Genomic DNA, 6,387 nt, shown 5'->3' on the forward strand with positions numbered 1-6,387 from the left:
TCCACTCGGACATACCCGTTAGTGAGCTTGTCGAGCCGACACTTGAGCCATCGAGGCAAGTGTCGTTAGCTCAACCCCTCCGATTGTAGAAACCATGAATGGGGTGACGCATAAAACTCAGCCAACCCCTACCGAGCCCAATGGGACCTAGGGGGCCGAGCTGCCAGGTCCCTACTTAGGAACCCGACCGACAACGTAGGTTGCGGTCACAACGGACATGGGTGAACACCCCAACAAGAAAGAACACAAGAGTACCAATGTGCTTAGCCTCTAACCAACTATAGACTCAGGGACTATGCTCATCTCTGTCTCGGCTGACCCTTGGGTTCGCGCTCCATCACGCCCGACCCTTGGGTTCATGCACCGTCTCACCCGACCCTTGGGTTCATGCTCTGTCTCGCCCGATCCTTGGGTTTGTGCTCCATCTCGCCTGACCCCTTGGTCGTGCCTGACCCTTGGATTCACACTTCGTCTCATCCAATCCCATGGTCACGCCGTAGGCTCCATCTCCCTCGATGCCTTAGGTTCGCGCTCTATCTCGTTCGACAGTGACCCATAACCTAACACCCATCGGGTGCGCTCATGAAACGAGTGTAAACAACCCCTTCACGACTTCACAGAAGTCCCAAAGGGGCTTGGGGGCACCTGTTGGGTTCATAAACCTAGGGTCCCCAATAGACCCGCTTCCCTATAAAACCTAGCCTAGCAGGCGATGCAACAACAACACGCGCCTAGGCCAGCGTAGGTACATAATAATAGGCCAGGATAATAATTTGGTCCCCGACCAGAAGGCCTAGCCAAGGTGGGACTGCAGTCTAGCTCTAACCTCCTTCTTCGACCAAGGATACGCCAGACCTCTGCTTGTTGCTCTTTTCTAACCGACATGGTTGGGACCGACTAGGAATGACTGACTGAGGACGCCCACTCGGTGATGGCCCAGGGATCAGGCAAAGTAGATAAGGTAAGGCACTCAAGTCAACTACAATACCGAGGACCATACCCTACCTTGCCCTACGCACCTATAGGACGGTGCCACCAGGCCATGCCAGACGGGCACTATACGACCTTCCAAACATGTCAGAGCACAAATAGTATTATAGGCGTCGACGTTTGCCATACTAGGCGAACACAGTAGAGCCTTCCAAATGTGTCCGAACATAAATAGTATTGTGTTTGCCGATCACTGTCTCGTACCCAACAGCGTGGGCAACAAGACTAGGTAGCACACATACACACACACACACTCTCTTTCTAACTTTTAAGGCCATCCCCTTCAAATTATAAAAGGGGATGAGCTCTCTCCTAAAAGCTGGCTGGAGAAAAAGGAAAAAAGGGCTAGACAACTCAAGGACTCAATGACCTAAGGACTCGAACATCTCAATAGCTATTGAGATTGCTCCCAACGGATGTGGCTGTTGAGATTGCTAGCCACATCGTTGCGGCTATAGCGGATCCCATGGAAGATCTTGGCATCCTACGGGCAACTAAAAGGTCCTAATATGGCTGGAGGGGGAGTAAATAGCCTATTTAAAAATCTATAAACTAACTAGAGCAATTTGATTAGTATAACAAATAGTGAAAAGCAAACTTGCTCTAGCTTTACAAGGGTTGTAAGCCACCTATCCAACAATTCTAGATACTATGATTACTAGACACACAATTTACTAAGTCAATACTCACTAAGAGCTCTCACAATTGCTACACTAAAGAGCTCCACTAGATGAACTTAATCTACAAAGCAAGTTCTTAATTCTAGCTACACTAAAGAGCTTGCTACAACTAGTTTACGGGAATGTAAATGAGTAAGTGAGGTGATTATACCACCGTATAGAGGAGTGAACCAATCATAAGATGAATACTAACTCAATCACCGAGAGAATACCAAAGGGCAAGAGACAATCAATTTTCTCCCAAGGTTCACATGCTTGCTAATACGCTATGTCCCCATTGTGTCGACCAACTATTGATGGTTTGGTGGTTAAGAGTTGTTGCACGAACCTCGTCCACATAATAGGACACCGCAAGAACCTACCCACAAGTGAGGTAACTCAATGACACGAGCAATCCACTAAGGTTACCTTTCGGTGCTCCGTAGGGGAAGGCACAAGTCCCCTCACAATCACCGGAGATGGCCACGAACAATCACAAACTCGTGTCAATCCTCCTTCGCTGCTCCAAGCCATCTAGGTGGTGGCAACCACCAAGAGCAACAAGCGAATCCCATAGCAAAACACGAACACCAAGTGCCTCTAGATGCAATCACTCAAGCAATGCACTTGGATTCTCTCCCAATCTCACAAAGATGAATCAATGATGGAGATGAGTGGGAGGGCTTTGGCTAAGCTCACAAGGTTGCTATGTCAATGCAAATGGCCACGAGAGTGAGTTTGAGCCAGCCATGGGGCTTAAATAGAAGCCCCCACAAAATAGAGCCGTTGGATCCTCAGTCTACTAAAAATCGGGGTGACTGGACGCACCGGTCAGATCGACCAGATGCTGGACCCCAGCGTCTGATCGCGCGATGCATGCCACGTGGCACCTGCTTCAAACGTAGATCACCCGATCTCAACGATCATCAGTACATTTAAGTTATGACCGGACGCACTACTTCAAAGTGACCGGATGCAGGACCTCAGCGTCTGGTCATTTCCAGTAAGGTTCCATTTGCGACCGGACATGTCCGGTTACCCTTGACCGAACTCACCCATTGTTCGATCAGTCACCCTTTTCTCTATGCGCTACCACATCAGCAAGACCGGACGCACCCTGTTAGCGTCCGGTCAAAGATTGACGCCAGCGTCTACACTGCTTCCATTGACCAGACGCTTTGGTCCAGTTGAGGCCAGTGTTCGGTGCACTTTGTGAATTCCTGTCTTTTCTATATAGGGCACCGATGGCACCATCGAACACTCCACCGGTGAAGTTTCTTACCCTTGCTCCCAGCTGCTAAACACAATGTGTATCATCTTTGTGCATATGTGTTAGCATATTTTCATAAAACTTTTTCAAGGGTGTTAGCACTCCACTAGATCCTAAATGCATATGCAATGAGTTAGAGCATCTAGTGGCACTTTGATAATCGTATTTTGATACGAGTTTCACCCCTCTTAATAGTATGACTATTGATCCTAAAAGTGATCACACTCTCTAAGTGTCTCGATCACTAAACCAAAAAACTCCCATTAATTCCACCTTTGCCTTGAGCTTTTTCTTTTTCTTTCTTCTTCTCCAAGTCCAAGCATATGATCATCACCATGCCATCACCATCATCATCATGTCAAGATCTTCATTTGCTTCACCACTTGGAATGTGTCACCTATCTCATAATCACTTAGATAAACTAGGTTAGCACTTTGGGTTTTATCAATTTACCAATACCAAACTAGAGCTTTTAGCAACCTATTCACAGATGCGTAGGGTGTGTGGCGACGCCATAGTGGGACGGAGCATACCACTGCGGTGAGTGTTGCTACGTGTGATACAACTTGGGACCTGGAACCGGTTCTACGACCATGAGTACGACGCCAAGCTCATCAGTCAGGCTTGCTAACGTCAGCAACTTGGAGGCCTGCTTCTATGCTGGGATGCACGTCGTCTTCGTGGAAGACCATAGTGCGCTCATGCCAGTGGCTCAACATGCTTGAGCACTCTACCATGGCAGGCCATGATGTTGCTGCATTTGTTCTCTCCCTTTTGCTCCACAGGTCCAATAGCGATGCCGACAACGACAACATTGCCCGTGGTGGTTGAGGAAGGTCGAAGTTGATGAAGTGGGCCTGGTGGCAAATGTGACATGGAAGAATGAGATATGCACACGATGCCTCCAACAGGTCATGTTCATGTTGCAGGACTTGGCTTTGCGGTCGATGTCGGGTGAGTCTAGTCCTCTGTCTCCTCTGGCCATGTCGATGCGTCTCCAGGATAGACATCAGTGCGGAGGCGAAGGCTACAGCGTCCATGTAGGATGGGAAGGTTGGGAGGAGTGGACTATGTTATGCAGCGAGGAATGTAGGATCCGCAATGAGTGTGATAGGTTCTTCAGATCAATGTGGTAGATTCTATGTAGATCAATATTGATATGTATATATCTGGATGACTGGAGATTTGTATGTGTTGATGGTCATTAAACTCCAAATTTAACCGTCAACTATTGCATAAATTAACATGAAATGAATCACAAACTATAGTTACAGAGTTTGATTCTAACAAGTTCCATGAGTTTTGGTGTTCTCACATGTTTTGCAGGATATTTAAATTTTTACCAAATAAAACTATATCAAATGTTGAATTGGAGTGCACCATTGCAAAGAGCTCAGTCGAGACTGATCGAAATGGATATATTATTTGCTATTTTTGAAGCTCAGAATAAAAAGATATGAATTTCACAAATTAAAAAGGAGTGCTGACATCGGACGTCAGCACCCCAAAGGTGCCATGCAGCAGTAGGCGTTGCCTACGCACGATGGAGACATGGCGAGCCAGGCGGGGCCTAGCTATCCCCGCGATGGGAGGCAGGCGACCAGCCCAACCCATCACACGTCGACACTGTGGCATCAGCGGCCACGCACGGGCGCGTGTCCAGCGCGCGAGGGGGAGCAGGATCGACTGGCCAGGCAGTCAGCGGCGGGTTGGCCACTGGCCTCGACCATGGGCATGGAGCCGCGGTGCTATACCTAGGTGGGACAGGTGGCGGCAGTAGGTTGGCCGCTGGTGTCGCTCACGAGCAGGAGCAGAGCGCACGCTCGGCCGTGGCTTTTTCCCTCCAGGCGGGACACGTGTCAACGCAGGGATGGGGGAACCAAGGCAGTGCATGGTCTGCCCGCTCACAAGCGGTTGGGCCGCTTGGACCAGTCCGGCCTAGTTGCCCAGGAGTCCGGTTTCCTTCCTAGAAACGAAAAATAGCGTGCAGTCACCCGATTTGGCTCCGGTCAGGGCATAAACGTCTGGTTCTCTACCGATTTTCTTTGGAGGTCAGTTGGGAAGCTTCTAGACTGTGATCCCTATGATCTCCACCGTCCATGTAAGGTCAGGTTTGATCTGATGGTGGCCGTAAAACATGGCACGGAATCGATGATGTGGTGATTTTTTGCTCCCTACTATGCCTCGGCCTATATAAGGATGCCCAGACCCCCTCCAGGAGACACATCTACACACCCTATGCTTCAGAGCTTTATTATTTTATACACAAATTCTAGTAGTGTCCCTCTAGATGATTCTCATCTAGTTGAATTATAGAAAATAGGGAGAGAGAAGAGGAGAGAGATCTGAGGAGAAGCCGGATCTATCAGATTCTTCTAGACTTTGTACCTCTACAGATCTGATTCATCATTGAATTACATCTAGGTTCTTCTATTGGTATTTTTAAGTTCTCTATTTAATTAAGTTTAGTTCTTATTATATTTTATTTATGGGAACTCCGCTTGCATTGAGTGCTCTAATTATAAATTGTGATTACAGTAGTAATCATTAGAGTAGACATGGTGTCTAGGCTAGAGTTTACCTGAGTTTACAGTCCTATCCTACGGTTAGTTGTGGTAGCCCTAGAGGTGATCAGCTCTGTCAGGCCATTGTAATCCATCTTTGTTAGGATTTGTGTTTCGTAGAGCTTTTTGGTAGCCTTCTCCTGACTACCTTTTTCTCACCTCCTTCGAGAGTCGAAAAGGTACTGTTGCTCCAAAGTAAGTAAAGTATAGTAATCCAGATCCTTAGTTATCTAGTATAAGCCATAGAAAATCCCTCTACCCAAAAAACACTTTTCAATTCTTTTCCTTAGACTGACTTTGATTCTTTCTAGTACACTTTGTGTTCCTTATGGAAATCGATACCTTGGAATATTTCGGGGTAAAAGCTACATTGGTATCCATGCGCTTGTGAATTTTTCTGTGGGCGTTAAAAAATACCAACAAACTTTCTGACGCCGTTGCCGGGGAACAGTAGCTGTGCTAATTTAGAACCAAGTTCAGTCCGTATACCCCTTTACCTTTTTCAACCACCCCTATCACATGGATTCCACACCTATCATTCAACTTTTAGGTTCCGAAGGGTGAATTGTTAGAGCCTCCACCATCTTCACACCCCATTCTTACTGATGGCTATGAGCTTCATCCTACTTTCATAGCCATGGTTCAGGAGTAATCCTTCTCTGGCATAGAAGACAAAAATCCTTACACCCACCATAGAGAATTTGAGCAATTGTGTTCTTGCCTGACTATTGCTGGCATGACACAAGAGACCATTAAATTGTTTCCGTTCTCCCTTTTGGGTAGAGTGAAACAATGGTATGCTCATACCATAGGAGGAGTAAATGGAAGTTAGGATGAATATTGACGGTAGCTATCGAACATTATAAACCATCAATATAATATGAATATAACCCCCAACATAGGT

The sequence above is a fragment of the Miscanthus floridulus genome, chromosome 6 (genome assembly GCF_019320115.1).
Source record: "Miscanthus floridulus cultivar M001 chromosome 6, ASM1932011v1, whole genome shotgun sequence".
NCBI classification, from domain to species: domain Eukaryota; kingdom Viridiplantae; phylum Streptophyta; class Magnoliopsida; order Poales; family Poaceae; genus Miscanthus; species Miscanthus floridulus.